An 18,434-nucleotide genomic window follows, 5' to 3' on the forward strand; every position below is an offset into this window, starting at 1 on the left:
AGTTATCTTGTATTTAGGTAGTTTGAGTTTGATCGCTTTCATACTTGTACTATGTATGGGTATATGGGCATGTGTTGGCTCACGCTAGTTATATATGGAGGTAGGTGTTGATCAAGATGGAATCTGTTCCTCTAAGTAAATAGAGATAAAATCCTATGTTCATTTAATTGTTCTTGATGTTTCAAGTTCTGGCCAGACAGATAGATTTATTCGAGAAAGAGTTTACGATGAGAAAAATCTTTTAATCAAGAACTGGAATTAAAAGAGAACATAATATTCATAGCAAATGGAGTTTGACATAAACCATGACTCGGCTTGAGTTGGGATTTTATGAGAGAGATTCTAGTGCATGGTAACATATGATTATAGGTTCATTAAGGTAAACCTTATTACTAATTGGGTGGCCATGGCATGCTATGCTAGGTGTTAACCATGGTCTATGAGGTTCATAAAATGATTTAGAGAAATCATTTATGGTAAGAAAGAGTTCTGATGATATTAAGAGTTGATATCATTTCTCATTGCCAATTAGTGATGAGCCTAGTAAGTCACACACATACACAAGTTATCACCTAATTAAATATGATTTAATTAATTAATTAAAGAGTTTAATTGATTAATTAAATAGGTTTGGTTTGCAATTAGATTGCAAAGTCCCTAGCATGACTTGAAACCAAATCTAGATTATTGGATGTGTAGTATAAATTAAATTTATATTTAAAGTGTTTAAATATGAATTTAATTAATGAGAAATTAATTAATAGAGATTAATTAATTAATTTATATTTGATATAAATTAATTAGAAGAAGAAAATAATTATTTTGGGTTAAGAACTCAAAATTAAGACACAGGGGCATTTTGGTCATTTTGCAGTGTGACACGTGGCACCATGAGATGGTGACACATGGGATTACACATAAGCTTGCCAAATGTTTTTAATCATGTAAGATGATTAAAATCAAGATTAAATATAGGTTTGACACTTGGCACAATGTGATTGGGTCACTTAAACCTAGAGCTAATCAAAGGGTGACATGTGGCAAGGGTTTAATGTGTTAACCTAGCTATTTAAGTGTGGTTATGAAAAGAAAACATAACCAGCAGCCTCTCCTCTCAATTGTCACGCCACTTTGAGCCTCTCCAGCTATTTCTCTTCATCTCTCATCAATTCAAAGAGATTAGCCATCAATCTCTTGAATTAAGAACGCTAGAAATTGTTTCTAGTGTCCTGTTTACATCTTTAATCTCTTAAAAGGCAGAACTTGAATTTCTAATTAATAGAAAAAGCTTTAGAAGCTGTTCAAGGGCTGCATTAGGTGTTCTTGGTGTGGACAAGCTAGAGGGACAACATCTGGTGTCCTGAAGACGAATCTCAAAGGCGCAGACACGCTGCAGCACATCAAGAGGTTAGTGTAATCGTTCTTGATTTAATCTAGGGTTCTAAAATTAATCTGATTAATTTTAAAATCTTAAATGGCAAATACAGATCCAAAAACATATTAAAAGAGTTTTAATATGTTGTTTATCATTGAAATCAAATAGATAAAAATAAATCTTGCATGGTGCTTGTGACCCTAGGTGAAAATTTTTGAATTCAATGGTATAATCTTGTGTTTTTCACGCTTCCGTTCCTTCAAGTCCAACAAGAAGAAGGGCAATAAGAAAAAGAAACTTCAGATTCCTGGTCCTTCCAAGAAAATAGCTAAACAGAAAGGGAAGACCAAAGCTGACAAAGGCAAAGGAAAGTGTTTCCACTGCCAATAGGAAAGTGTTTCCATTGCCAACAGGAAAGTGTTTCCATTGCCAGTAAGAAAGTGTTTCCACTGGCTAGAGTATAGCAATCTAAAAGAATGCAATGCCATGGTGAAAACCAACTCAAGTTCAAAATATATTTGGCACTTAAGGTTATGTCATGTTGTAGAAGATAGGATTGCAAAATTGGAGAAAATGGGGATTCTATCCTCATTGGGCTCTGAGCCTACTCCAACTTGTGAATCTTGCCTTCAGGGCAAAATGACTAGATCACCCTTTGTTGGACAAGGGCTAAGAGCTGAAAATATTTTGGAGCTAATACATAGTGATGTATGTGGTCCATTTAAAGAAATGGCTAGAGGGGGCTTTCATTATTTTATTACCTTTACTGATGATAAATCAAGATTTTGGTATTTGTATTTGATGAAATACAAACATGAATCCTTTGAAAATTTCAAAGAATTTAAATCTGAAGTAGAAAATCAAACAGGAAAGAGTATTAAAGCTCTTCGATCAGATCGTGGAGGTGAATATTTGAGTACTGAATTTGATGAATACTTGAGAGAGCATGGCATTGTTTCTCAGCTGACTCCTCCAGGAACGTCACAGCTAAATGGTGTATCTGAAAGGAGAAATCGTGCTCTATTGGATATGGTACGTAGTATGATGAGCTATACTGATATGCCAATCTCCTTTTGGGGATTTACATTAGAATCAGCTTTGTATATTCTGAATAGGATTCCATCAAAATCAGCTTCTTCCACACCTTATGAGATATGGCATGGAAGAAAACCAAGTCTTAAGCATGTTAAGATTTGGGGTTGTCCAGCTTATATCAAAAAGCTGAACACTGATAAATTGGAGACCAGATCAGAAAAAGGTCGATTTGTTGGATATCCAAAAGATAGTTTTGGATATTATTTTTATTTGCCTACTTCACAAAAGGTTGTGATAAGTAGAGATGCCACATTTCTTGAACAACAGTTTGTTCAAGAAGGAGGCAAAGGAAGGCAAATAGAGTTAGAATTGGAGAATTCTGACCAACCAACAGATCAGATGGATATAGATCCATCTAGTCAACCAATACCCGTTGATGAAACATCTACAACTGTTCCTCGTAGAACAACCAGGGTATCTCACCCACCAATGAGATATGGTTTTCTTCATGAAGAAGAACAAGAGTTGTCTACTCATGAAGAAGTAGATCATGGAGATGATCCACTTACCTATGAAGAAGCTATATCAGATATAGACTCTTCAAAATGGATTGATACTATGAAATCCGAGATTGATTCCATGTATAAGAATCAAGTTTGGGATCTTGTTGACCCACCTGAAGGTATTGTACCTATAGGGAACAAATGGGTTTTCAAGAAGAAAATTGATTCTGATGGAAAGGTAGAGACCTATAAAGCAAGGCTAGTAGCGAAAGGGTTTCGCCAAAGGCAAGGAATCGACTATGAGCAGACTTTCTCGCCTGTTGCCATGCTTAAATCAATTAGGATTTTATTAGCAATAGCTGCGTACTATGATTATGAGATTTGGCAGATGGATGTTAAAACAGCTTTTCTCAATGGATACATTGAAGAAAACATTTTCATGGAACAACCTAAGGGTTTTGAATCCCAAGATGGTTCCAAGGTATGCAAGCTAAATCGATCTATTTATGGGTTGAAACAAGCTTTGAGGATTTGGAACATCCGTTTTGATGAAGCCATTAAATCCTTTGGTTTTATCAAAAATGAGGATGAGCCATGTGTATATAAGAAGGTTAGTGACAGTGTTATCACTTTCCTTGTCTTATATGTGGATGACATACTGTTGATGGGTAATGACACAGGTATGTTGACGACTATAAAGATATGGTTGTCAAATACATTCTCCATGAAAAGACTTAGGGGAGGCAACCTATATTCTTGGGATTCGCATCTATAGAGATAGAGCGAAACGAATAATTGGTTTATCCCAAAGTCTATACTTGGAAAAGGTGTTAAAGAGGTTTAACATGCTTGATTCCAAGAGAGGATTGTTACCAGTGAGACATGGTATCCATCTTTCTAAAGAGATGTCTCCAAAGACACCTGAAGAAAGAGATAAGATGGCCAGGATTCCATGTGCTTCGGCTATTGGAAGTTTAATGTATGCAATGTTGTGTACTAGGCCGGATATAGCATATGCTGTTAGTTTGATTAGCAGGTATCAATCCAATCCAGGTTTGGAACACTGGATAGCTGTCAAGAATATTCTTAAGTACTTGAGAAGAACTAAGGATTTATTCTTGATTTATGGAGATGGAGACTTGCAATTGGATGGTTATACTGATTCTGATTTCCAATCAGATATCGATGATAGAAAGTCTACCTCTGGATATGTGTTCATTTGTAATGGAGTGCGATCGGTTGGAAGAGTTCCAACAGAGCACGATTGCAGATTCCACTACAGAGGTGAGTATATTCTTTGCATCGAGATCTTTGCAAAGGAAGCTGTTGGGATAAAGAAGTTCGTGACAGAACTTACAGTAGTTCCTTCCATTGAGTCAGCAGTTCCACTACACTGTGACAACAATGGAGCAGTCATACAGGCTAAGGAACTAAGGTCTCACCCAAAATCCAAACACATAGAAAGGCACTACCACATTATCAGAGATATAGTTGGGCAAGGCGATATAGCCATGCAGAAAATAGCATCAGTTGAAAATCCAGCTGATCCATTCACTAAGCCTATGTCACAGACTCAGTTAGACCGACATCTTGAGAAGATAGGTCTAAGATATTGTAATGAATGGCTCTAGTGCTAGTGGGAGATTGTTAGTAGTATGCCCTAGAGTATATCATTTAGTATGTATCTTGTACATATTTTATTAATAAATGGCATTTCTACTTTTCTGTTTATATAATATATTTATGTGTAATAGAAAAGGTCCATTGATATTTTGTTAGAAATATTATTCTTAAGTTGTTAAGAATATGAGTGACAATATTTCTAGCACAAAGTATCATAAATAGGTTCACAATCGAGGATACTTCATAATAAGGACATGACTTATCCAGAAAGATTGTATTCATGTTTGTTCCCAAGTTATTTATATCAGATATAAATAAGATGGAATGGTGAGTCTCATGCCATATAACAAACATGATAGGCACTTATAAATGATAAGTAGGCCGAACCAGTGACACTTATGACAAGCACATGGAGTTTACTCTTGTCAATGTTTTGTCATAAATCATATCAGTGCATATAATCTTTAGACTGAGATAGCACGATTATCTTGTATATAGGTAGTTTGAGTTTGATCTGCTTTCATACTTGTATGCGTGTATGGGTATATGGGCATGTGTTGGCTCCTACTAGTTATATATGGAGGTAGGTGTTGATCAAGATGGAATCTGTTCCTCTAAGTAAATAGAGATAAAATCCTATGTTCATTTAATTGTTCTTGATGTTTCAAGTTCTGGCCAGACAGATAGATTTATTCGTAAAAGAGTTTACGATGAGAAAATCTTTTAATCAAGAATTGGAATTAAAAGAGAACATAATATTCATAGCAAATGGAGTTTGACATAAACCATGACTCCAGCTTGAGTTGGGATTTTGTAACAGAGAGATTCTAGTGCATGGTAACATATGATTATAGGTTCATTTAAGGTAAACCTTATTACTAATTGGGTGGCTATGGCATGCTATGCTAGGTGTTAACCATGGTCTATGAGGTTCATAAAATGATTTAGAGAAATTATTTATGGTAAGAAAGAGTTCTGATGATATTAAGAGTTGATATCATGTCTCATTGCCAATTAGTGATGAGCCTAGTAAGTCACACACATACACATGTTATCACCTAATTAAAGAGTTTCATTGATTAATTAAATAGGTTTGGTTTGCAATTAGATTGCAAAGTCCCTAGTATGACTTGAAACCAAATCTAGATTATTAGATGTATAATATAAGTTAAATTTATATTTAAAGTGTTTAAATATGAATTTAATTAATGAGAAATTAATTAATAGAGATTAATTAATTAATTTATATTTGATATAAATTATTTAGAAGAAGAAAATAATTATTTTGGGTTAAGAACTCAAAATTAAGACACATGGGCATTTTGGTCATTTTGCAGTGTGACACGTGGCACCATGAGATGGTGACACATGGCATAACACATAAGCTTGCCAAATGTTTTTTAATCATGTAAGATGATTAAAATCAAGATTATTAAATATAGATTTGACACTTGGCACAATGTGATTGGGTCACTTAAACCTAGAGCTAATCAAAGGGTGACATGTGGCAAGGGTTTAATGTGTTAACCTAGCTATTTAAGTGTTGTTATGAGAAAATAAAATACAACCAGCAGCCACACTCCTTTGTCACGCCACTTTGAGGGTTTTTATCTCTTCTTCTTCATCTCTTATCAATTCAAAGAGATTAGCCATCAATCTCTTGAATTAAGAACACTAGAAATTATTTCTAATGTCCTGTTTACATCTTTAATCTCTTAAAAGGCAGAACTTGGTTTTCTAATTAATAGAAAAAGCTTTAGAAGCTATTCAAGGGCTGCCATAGGTGTTCTTGGTGTGGACAAGCTAGAGGGACAACATCTGGTGTCCTGAAGACGAATCTCAAAGGCGCACATACGCTGCAGTGCATCAAGAGGTTAGTGTAATCGTTCTTGATTTAATCTAGGGTTCTAAAATTAATCTGATTAATTTTAAAATCTTAAATGGAAAATACAGATCCAAAAACATATTAAAAGAGTTTTAATATATTGTTTATCATTGAAATCAAATAGATAAAAATAAATCTTGCATGATGCATGTGACCCTAGGTGAAAATTTTTGAATTCAATGGTATAAACTTGTGTTTTTCACACTTCCGTTCCTTCATTGCAGACATGCTTGTCACAATAGAATTGATCAATTATTATAGGATATTTGACATTTGATACATGGATGTTGGAAAATGACATGTTTTTAACCAATCTAATGCCTCCTTGCACGAGGCAAATTAATTAGCAAAACATTAAAATTATACAATAATTAATTAGTTGCAATCTCAAATATGGATTTACTTTAAGTACCTGCCATGTCTTGATTCTAGCTCCAGCTAGAGTACTTTCCAGTGAGACTTTCTCCACAATGATATTAATGACACATGCAACACTTTTATTCTTCCAAGTCCTCCTACACTGAAGTTACAAGAGAAATTAAGATATAATCAATAAGATGAAATTAATACTCCACACTTGCATAAACCCTCCACCCCACACTCAAAATTTGAACTTGAGATCTCCTGATAGCGACTCCAAGGCTTTTAAGAGTGGCAAAGTTTTAAGAATCTATATTCTAAAGATTTCGAATTCAAATTACAGTGTGTAACCCTGCTGATAAGCTCAAAGGAAAACAAAAAGTTCTACTTTTTGTCACGACCCAACTTATGGGCCGGACCGGCATTAGGACCTAGGCCAGCCTAAAACCCCCGAGGCCCGTAGTAAGCCTAACTACTCCTCAACCCAATCCTAAGGCCCATTTGGGCCTAATTTCAAGAATTCAATCGGACAGAGTTCGACCGTAAAATAGACTATTCAACGGGGAGTTTTTGACTCGCCTGACCTATAAATACAATATAAAATAAATTGAGGAGCTCAGCTCACCCTCCTCATAATCAAAATGTCATAACTCAAACGGGAGCTCAGCTCCCTCATTCAGTACCATCATGCATACAGTTAATAATTTTACAGGTCCAATATAACTTTTATAATATAGGCCCAAAATAAAAATAAGTACTTCTAACACATACGGAGTCTAAAATTTAACTCAATTGTACAAAATATATTAAATACTATTAATGGACCTACGAAGAAGAAGAGTAGGTTAGCCACAACAAATAATCCTCCTGTAGCCTGGAAAAATAGATGAACAGGAGTAAGTATTCGACTTAGAGAGTAAATTACTAATTTTAATCATAATTTCTATAGCTAACTAAAGCTAATGTATTCTAAAGCATGGAATGCAACATCATCATAAATTTTCATATAAATCATATCATAGTAATAAAAAGGCAATTTGGAGCACTCACATACCCAACATTGTTCAAACAGTATATATATGGGAGCTGATCTCCTATACAGCTCTCTTAAACCAACCTCTGCCAGCGAGTGTCTCTCAAGCCAGACTTTCGCTTAATAAACCAAGTGCGGGGTCCCAGCGAGTGTCTCTCAAGCCGTGTCTACCTCGACTTATCCATAAAGGACCGGATCTCAGCGAGTATCTCTCAAGCCATGTCTATCCGTCCTGTCCATATTCAATACCATAACACACGCACGTCAACGCACGCACACTGCTCCAAATTATCACAAACAACATCCATAGCACTTCATCAATTATAAATGCAATATAAAATGTGCCTAGTGTTTAACTATATAGATTCATATTTATAAGTGATGCATGGGCAAGTTTGAACATATAATAATATCGAAATTATAATTAAAATTAATATTTTAATCACAAACTTAAACCAAGGTCACTGCGGCTGCTGGACAGAGGAGGAAGGCTGTCCCGGCTCACATGATAAATTTCATTACAAATATTTAATATATTTGACTCGATACAAGCCTGGAAAAGACCAATAACACCTTATGTCGTATCGAAAATTCGGCAAAGTCTCCCATATACGTAGGACCTACCAAACCTGAAAAAAGGTTCAAAATGTACTTCTATATTCACAAGCCACACATCCACAACTCAATCACATCACATGGCCCCTCCTGGGCCCACCCAAATAGTCAACAATCACAATTTGAAAAATTACACTTTAGTCCCTACAGTTACGCCTTTTGCAAAAACTACTCAAATGAGCTCTAAAAATTCTAAAACTTTGCCCCGCGGTCCTTAACAATATTACAGAGCTAACGCAAGAGGAATTATATTTTTCTAACCTACCACAAATATTTTATAGATTTTTAATCGAAATCAAGCACTAGACAATTAAGAAAAATGAGGGTTCGGGTTTACCTATGCCAATTCCGACCCTGGAGACCCGTCTGCGACGTCTGAAAACTGTGGGGTAGCCTATAACCTCGACGCAATTCGAAGACTTTTTCGGTAGCCTGTCTTCCCAGCCTGAAATTGCGGACCCAAGCAACTGTTGAATTTTCGCGAATTGAAGGTACCTACGCAAAGCCCACAACACAGGGGTTAGTATAAAATTTTTATGAACTTTTCTAAGCTCATTTAATACTCAAAAAAATAATGTGAAGTCTTGTGGGACCCACTGAAAAACGGTGTCGAAAAAATTTAAAATAGGTATTGCCGCTAAGCTCTCGGTGAGTGGAGCACTCCGGTACTCTCGGATTTTTGGTGGGGTTTACGATTTTTGAGAAATCTAGCCCGAAAATCAAAATAGGTTAAAACTTCTCGGACAAAAATTGGACAAACCGCTCGATTGATTTTGGTGTTCTTGGTGTCTATGGAAAGCTCTCGAGGTGTAGATGGGTTTTCGCACAAGACCCTATCCAATCGATGGCTGAATTTTGGCCGGGAATATGAAGTAGCACACTGCCCACGTAAGTGCCTTTGGGCGCATTTTTTAAGCATTACAGGCAGCGGTTGGAGAAGGGGGAAGGGCTGAGGTGGTGCGCCAGCGAACTGGGGAGGCTGGGGCGATGGTGGGGCAGCGAGAGGAGGAGAGAGGAGAGAGAAAATGAGAGAGAGAGAGGAAGGGCTTTGGGGGCGCGCGAAGAAGAAGAAGAAAAAGAAAATAGGCCGTTCCGATTCGACCGGTCCGATCCAATTTGGTTTGATTCGGTCAGTTGGATTCAAGGTACCCAAAATTAAATTTTTACTCTGCCCTGGGACCAAAAATGAGGCCCAAAAATTTCGAAAAAATTTTAGAAAACTCAAAAAAATTCGTAGAGTTTAAATATATTTTTAGTTTTACCACGTGATCTTTAAATTAATTTTTAAAAATCATCAAAATTTTATATTTTTGAAAAATCGAACCCGATTTCTAAAATCTGAAAAATTTCAAATAATTTTCTAAAATTTAAATAAAATAAAATATTAATATCTACCCATAAAATAATTAATTTAAAAATAGGGGTGTTACATTCTTCCCCCCATACAGAAAATTCGTCCTCGAATTTTTACATAAGGCAGAATAAAAGAACAGAATTACACATTGAATAAATAAGGGTACTTGCTACGCATGCCCCACTCTGATTCCCTGGTGCATTCTTCCACTGACTGGCTCCTCCGCAAAACCTTAACCATAGGGATCTGTTTTGATCTTGGCTGCCTCACTTGATAGTCCACTATGGCTACAGGTTGCTCCTCAAATGTCAAGTTTTCTTTCAGCTTTACTACATCCGGCTGTAACACATGAGAGGGATCAGGTATGTATTTCCTGAGCATAGAGATGTGAAATACAGGATGAACATGAGAAAGGTTGGGTGGTAACTACAACTGGTAGGCAACTGCTTTAATTCTATCAGTAACCTCAAAAGGTCTAATATACCAAGGTGCCAACTTACCCTTCTTTCCAAATCTCATGACTCCCTTCATCGGAGAAACCTTCAAGAATACATAATCGCCTACTGCAAACTCTACATCCCTTCGTCTGGGATCTGCATAACTCTTCTGCCTACTGAAAGCTATTTTCAATCATTCCCTGATTAAAGGAACCATCTCTGAAGTGTACTGCATTAAGTCTACATTATGCACCTTCGCTTCTCCCATTTCCATCCAACACAGAGGAGACCTACACTTTCTGCCATATAGCGCCTCATAAGGTGCCATCTCGATGCTGGAATGATAACTGTTGTAGTAGGCAAACTCCACCAAGGGTAGTTGATTATCCCATTGACCTCCAAAATCCAAAACACACTACAAAGCATGTCTTCCAGTGTTTGGATTGTCTTTTCGGACTGCTCGTCTGTCTAAAGGTGGAAGGCAGTACTAAAGTATAATTGCGTGTCAAGTGCCTCTTGCAGCTTTCTCCAAAACCTAGAAGTGAACTAGGGCCCTCTGTCAGATATTTTGAAAGCAGGAACTCCATACAATCTTACTATTTCTCGAACATAGAGCCAGGCATACTGTGCAACAGAATATGTGGTTTTCATAGGTAAGAAATGAGCTGATTTAGTCAGACGATCAACAATTACCCATATCGAATCATATCCCTGCGCTATATGAGGTAACCCAGTTACAAAATCTATAGTGATCATTTCCCACTTCCATTCTGGAATAGGGAGCTCTTGCAGCTTTCCTGATTGCCTCTAGTGTTCAAACTTCACCTTCTGACAAGTCAAGCACTTGGACACAAAGTCTGCTATGTCTCTCTTTATGCCATTCTACCAGTAGCTATCTTTCACATCATGGTACATCTTGGTGGAGCCTGGGTGGACATTGTACAGTGTATAGTGTGCCTCTCGCATGATTTCATTTCTGAGATTGTCCATATGGGGCACACATATCCTGGAACCTTGCATAAGAGCGCTATCATTGGCAAATCCAAACTCACCACCTTCACCCTGATATACTCTTTTCTATAATCTTCATTAATTGCAGGTCTCTGTGCTGGGAAACTCTAATTCTGTCTCGTAGGTCTGGTCTCATTGAAAAATGGGCCAATAATACCCCCTCATCTGAAATATCTAAGATCAGACCTTGATCCATTAACTCATGTACTTTCTGAATCAATGGTCTCTTCTCCGCTGATATGTGCACCAAGCTGCCAGAAGATTTTCTGCTGAAAGCATCTACTACTACATTGGCCTTCCCAGGTGGTACTGGATGGTACAATCATAGTCCTTTAGAGGCTCCATCCATCTCCTCTGTCTCAAGTTTAAATCCCTCTATTGGAAGATGTACTTCAAATTCTTGTGGTCAGTGTATATCTCACACACTTCACCATGCAGGTAGTGTCTCCAAATTTTTAGTGCAAAGACTATAGCCGCCATTTTCAAATCATGGGTGCGGTAGTTTTGCTCATGCCTCTTTAGCTACCTTGAAGCATAAGCCACTACTTTTCCATTTTGTATCAAAACACACCCTAAGCTAACTCTGGAGGCATCACAGTACACAGTATATCCTTCACCACTCATCGGTAATGTAAACACAGGGGTGATAGTTAGACATTCCTTAAACTTCTGTAAGCTCTCCTCACAATCATCTCTCCAAATGAACGGAACATTCTTCTGAGTTATCTTAGTTAGGGGAGCTGCTATCCTAGAGAAATCCTGTATAAAGCGTCTATAGTAGCCAGCTAGGCCCATAAAACTTCACACCTTAGTGACTGTTATAGGCCTAAATCGATCAGTTACTGCCTCAATTTTCTTAGGATCCACTTAAATGCCTTCACTAGAAACCACGTATCCCAAGAATGAGATGCTTTCTATCAAAAATTTACATTTTGAAAATTTGGCATATAGCTAGTGCTCCCTCAAAGTCTGCAACACCATCCTCAAATGCCACACATGTTTTTCCTCGGTCTGAGAGTATACCAAAATATCATCTATGAATACAATGACAAAATGGTCCAGGAATGGCCTGAACACCCTGTTCATCAAGTCCATGAAGGCCACTGTGCAGAACCCTGAAATTGACTTCTACCCCCTGACCTGCCTCCAAATCCACGTCCTCATTGTCCTCAGCTCTGTTGGCCACTGAACTGACTGCCTGCCATGCTGGAAGTACCAGGATACAATTGACGAGGAACATTTGCAACAAAACCCTGTGACCCCATCTGTGGCTCGCTAAACACTGGACATTCTTTAGCAAAGTGACCATGCTGGCCACACTGGAAACATACTCCTGAACCCATCATATAAGGTCCTGAATGTCCTCTTCCACACTGCGTGCAAGGTGCCAAGGAGTATCCTGAACTAAACCCAGAACTACTATAACCTAAACTGTTACCACTACTGGATCCATACCCTGGTCTGAACCTCGAGATTTGTGTTTAAAACCACCCTTCTTGTTATTCCTACCCCTTCCTCTGTAATGACTTTAGCCTCCACTATCTGTGGTATCCATGTAGGGAACACTTGAAGAACCTTCCGCTCTATTCTTCTTTGCCCTTCCACTGTAATCTCCTGTATAGCTAATCTCAATCTGTCAAGCTCAATCAACTACCATATCAAAAGACTGATCAGACATCATAGCCAGGTTTGCATACCTCCTGTCCAGCCTCTTTAGGAACCTCTTTACCTTCATACTTTCTGTAGCCACTGCTGTGGAGGCATATCTACTCAGTTCTAAAAATTTTGTAGCATATTCATCTACAGATCGGTCATTCTACCTTAAGGCCTTAAAGGCCCACTGCTTTTGATCTCTGAAGCTTTCTAGCACAAACCTGCTAATGAACATTTCCACAAACTGGGTCCATGATAATCCCTCAATACAAGGTAGTACATAGTCAGTCATCCACTGTCTTGGCACTGGCCCCAATACATGCTGCACACACTCTATAAGCCTCCTATCAGTCACCTGCAACTCCATCCCTGCCTATTTGCAAGAATCCAAAAATCAATAGGCATCATCTAACACATCATAAGTACCAGGCACCAACTTCTTGAAATTAATTATTTGTTTGTAAGGTTCCCCTCTTGGTGTGGTGGGCTGCTGCTGTTGGGGAGGGTGGACTATATATTGTGCCATCATATCAATGGCTCTCTGCAATCCGGCTAAGGTAGCTGCCATTGGGTCCATGGGACCTTAGGCCATAAAAGATTGTTCCTGAATTGATGGCTGTTGCTCTTCTACTTGAGCAGCTTTAGGTCTCCTACCCCGCCTCCTCGGGGCAGGCGCCTCATCTTGTGCCGATACCTCATCTGGCACATCCCGTTCTGGTGCAGTGGCAGCTCTCCTGCTTCTACGCATTTTTCTAAAATTCAGCAGTATTAGCCCACAAAATTTCAAAACAGCATGTTACACAGATCTATAGACTCATATTTACACACAATTATACAAAGCAGAAACTAGAAGCAAATATAACAATGCAAGGATGAATATGGACCCTATTATCCACATGTGACGCCTATTAGACTCTTCCCAACACTTTAGATATATATTCCCTATGAATCTGGAGTCTACGCTCTGATACCACATTTGTCACGATCCAACCTATGAGCAGGACCGGCATTAGGACCTGGGCCAGCCTAAAGCCTCTGAGGCCCGTAGTAAGTCTAACTACTCCTCAACCCAATCCTAAGACCCATTTGGGCCCAATTTCAAGAATTCAACCGGACAGAGTCCGGCCGTAAAATGGTTCATTCAACGGAGAGTTTTTGACTCGTCTGACCTGTAAACACAATATAAAATAAATTGGGGAGCTCAGCTCACCCTCCTCATAATTAAAATGTTATAACTCAAACAGGAGCTTAGCTCCCTCATTCAATACCATCATGCATACAGTTAATAATTTACAGGTCCAATATAACTTTTATAATATAGGCCCAAAATAAAAATAAGTTTTTCTAACACATGCGGAGTCTAAAATTTAACTCAATTGTACAAAATACATTAAATACTATTAATGGACCTGCAAAGAAGAAGAACAAGTTAGCCATAACAAATAATCCTCCTGTAGCTTGAAAAAATAGATGAACAGGAGTGAGTGTTCAACTCAGAGAGTAAAATACTAATTTTAATCACAATTTCTATAACTAACTAAAGCTAATGCATCCTAAGACATGGAATGCAACATCATCGTAAATTTTCATGCAAACCACATCATAGCAATAAAAAAGCAATTTGGAGCACTCACAACCCAACACTGTTCAAACAGTACATATATGGGAGCTGATCCCCTATACAGCTCTCTTAAACTAACCTCTGCTAGCGAGTGTCTCTCAAGTTAGACTTTCGCTTAATAAACCAAGTGCGGGGTCCCAGCGAGTGTCTCTCAAGTCGTGTCTACCCATCATGTCCATATCCAATACCATACCACACGCATGCACACTGCTCCAAATTATCACAAACAACATCCATGGCACTTCGTCAATTATGAATGCAATATAAAACGTGCCTAGTGTTTAACTACATAGATATATATTTATAAGTAATGCATTGATATGCTTGAACATATAATAGTATCGAAATTATAATTAAAATTAATATTTTTACTCACAGACTTAAACCAAGGTCATTGCGGTGGCTAAGCGGAGGAGAAAGGCTGCCCCGGCTCACCTAAAAAATTCCATTACAAATATTTAATATCTTTGACTTGATACAAGTTTAGAAAAGACCAATGACACCCTAGGTCTTACTGAAAATCCAGCAGAGTCTCCCCTATACCTAGGACCTATTCAACCTGAAAAAAGGTTAAAAATGCACTTCTCTATTCACAAGCCACACATCCACAACTCAATCACATCACATGGCCCCTCCTGGGCCCACCCAAACAGTCAACAATCACAATTTGAAAAATTACACTTTAGTCCCTACAGTTGCCCCTTTTGCAAAAACTACTCAAATGAACTCTAAAAATTCTAAAACTTTGCCTTGCGGTCCTTAGCAATATTATAGAGCTAACGCAAACGTATCACGAATATTTTATAGATTTTTAATCAAAATCAAATGCCACACATGTTCTATTAAGAAAAATGAGGGTTTGGGCTTACCTATGCCAATTCCGACCGGGCAGACGCTTCCGGGACGTCTGAAAATGGTGGGGTAGCCTATAATCTCGACCCAATTCGGAGACTTTTTCTGTAGCCTGTCTGCCCAGTCTGAAATTGCAGACCTGAGCAACTATTGAATTTTCGCAAATTGAAGGTACCTACGCAAAGCCCACAACACGAGGATTAGTATATAATTTTTACCGAATTTTCTAAGCTCATTTAATACTCAGAAAAATACTGTGAAGTCTCGTGATACCCACCAAAAAACGGTATCGAAAAAATTTGAAATGGGTATTGCCGCGAAGCTCTCGACGAGTGGAGCACTCCGGTACTCTTAGATTTTTGGTGGGGTTTACAGTTTTTGAGAAATCTAGCCTGAAAGTTAAAATGGGCTAAAACTTCTCGGACAAAAATTTGATAAACTACTCTATGGATTTTGGTGTTCTTGGTGTCTATGGAAAGCTTTCGAGGTGTAGATGGGTTTTGGCACAAGACCGGATCCAATCGGTGGCCCGAACGGCCGAATTTTGGCCAGGAAGATAAAGCGGCGCACTGCAAGCGTAAGCGCCTTGGGAGAAGGGTTGAGGGGGTGCGCCGGCGAGCTGGGAAAGCTGGGGTGGCGGTGGGGCAGTGAGAGGAGAGAGAAAACGAGAGAGAGAGGGAGGGTGTCGGGGGCACGCGAAGAAGAAGAAGAAAAAGAAAATAGGCCAGTCCGTTTCAACCGTTCTGATCCGGTCCTGTTGGATTCGGCCGGTTCGATTCAAGATACCCAAAATTAAATTTTTACTCAGCACTGGGACAAAAAACAAGGCTCAAAAATTCTGAAAAAATTCTAAAAAACTCAAAAAAATTCATTGAGTTCAAATATATTTTTAATTTTGGCACATGATCTTTAAATTAATTTTTTAAAATCATTAAAATTTTATATTTTCAGAAAATCAAACCTTATTTCTAAAATTCGAAAAATTTCAAATAATTTCTCAAAATTTAAATAAAATAAAATATTAATATCTACCCATAAAATAATTAATTTAAAAATTAGGAGTGTTAACACTTTTTATCCAATATTTCTCTGTAATTAAAATTTACCTTATACCATGTCCTGGACCACTGTCGATATGGTGAACATGGATACTGGAGCAATCAGTTGGCATGGATATACAGTCATCTCCTGTTAAAAGTGAGGGTCCAATATAATATATACATTAGCAACAGAAACCAAAGCCAATATTATACATATTAATTTGACTATAATACCTGGAGGCTAGCCTACTTGTTAATAATTATAACAAGGTCCAGAGAATGCTAAACTGAAAAGTTGGTTGTATTGGTACTCATTGTTCATGATTGTCCCAAAAGTTAGTTTAGTGACAGTTACGCCGTTTAAAAATTAATATATTTCCTCACAAACAGATAACCTTTATATTTATTTATTTATTTTATAGTAGATTGCTTTTTCATTGCAATTCTAACGTGCCATGCACCATTTTGGGCTATCCAACTCAAATTACGGGATTGAACATTGGCCATATAAAGAATTGGAAATGTTGATATGATATTAGTGTATGTCTTGGTTCTTACCAGGCGCAATACTAGAATGATGAATTTCTACATCTTGTGTGTTCTGCAAGTGTATTCCAACAGTGTTTGGGCTGTTCTCAGGTGAAGAAATCTTAATATTGTTAACTTCGATCCCCTTTGAATTGTCGAATTTCAGAGGGCATTGTGGGCTATTTACAATTTTAATGGCTTGAACTGTTAGGATGTCTCCCACTCACAAGTTATTGTTAGAAATGAAATTATGCCTTCTCCCATTGCATATCCAAAACCTATATATTCAACAAATTAAGTACGCTCACATGAAGAAAAAATCCAAAAAACACATGTTGATGAATTATAAAATGGCCAAAACCAAAAGAATCCTAATTTCCATGTTTACTATGTATGCATGCACTGAGGCTGCGGAAGCTATGGATAGGCCATGCACCAAATGAGCGTGGAGAGTACCGATCAGAATTTTTTATATGACTGCATGTCGGGGTACTTCGCATGGCTTAATTAAAATCAAGCAATGCAAAACAATCCAACCAAATTCTTTTTGTTGTCTTCAAACTTGGAGTAATTTTTAGTATAATATATGATTTTTATTTTTTTATATATATTTTAAAATTCTTTAAAAAAGGAGATTATTAAATTTAATTGGCCTAGCTTAAAGTTCAATATTTAGATTTTAAGTTTATATATTTTTATTTATAAATATAATTAATCAGATGAAACCACCCTTAATATTTTAAAAGTGCAACTTGCGAGAATGAAAAAAAATAAATAAATAAATAAATAAACAAACTCATTCAGTTGATACACTTTCACAATCATCACGTAAAAGACAGATACATTAGAGATAATAAGTCCTCACCTATAAATTTAAATTTTTAAATTATCATATTTGTTTATAATATAAATAATAAATATTAATTAAACCAACAATATTTAGTTGTAGATCAGCTAAAAAAATCATTAAATTAGAGATTCATACCTCCTTTGCGACCATTTAATTGAATTAATTATTAAAAGGGATATATATTGATAAAAAGAAAAAATCAAATCTTATCCATTTTTAAGTAATTTTATCTAATTCTTTCAATTTTGGCAAAATTAGTCAAAAATTTTAAAATAGTTAAAATTTTATCTAATTTTTGTCAATCGAATTTTGAATTTCATTTTTCAACTTATTTATAATATATCATTGTAGATTCAATATTACCACATTTTATTGACTCTTCCGTAATTTTATTTTGACAACCATTGAACATGAAATAATAAAGAGATTTAATGGTGATAAGGAGAGAGAATGCATGACAAAAACCATCCAATTTGATCAAATAGAAGAATTTTAATGTACCTTGAATATCAAAATGAAGTTTAGAAGTAATTTGTCACCACCCAGCCTATGAGCCGGACCAGCCTAAAGCCCCCGGGCCAACCTAAAGCCCCCGAGGCCAGTAGTAAGCCTAACTATTCCTTAACCCAACTCTATGGCCCATTGGACCCAATTCCTTA

General features: G+C 37.1%; 1 pseudogene; it reads right to left on the reverse strand.

The window, feature by feature from the left end:
- LOC131181621 (polygalacturonase At1g48100-like) overlaps positions 1 to 18,434 on the reverse strand; it is a 34,507-nt pseudogene that overhangs the window by 12,590 nt on the left and 3,483 nt on the right.

This window comes from Hevea brasiliensis, chromosome 7, assembly GCF_030052815.1.
Source record: "Hevea brasiliensis isolate MT/VB/25A 57/8 chromosome 7, ASM3005281v1, whole genome shotgun sequence".
Lineage (NCBI taxonomy): Eukaryota > Viridiplantae > Streptophyta > Magnoliopsida > Malpighiales > Euphorbiaceae > Hevea > Hevea brasiliensis.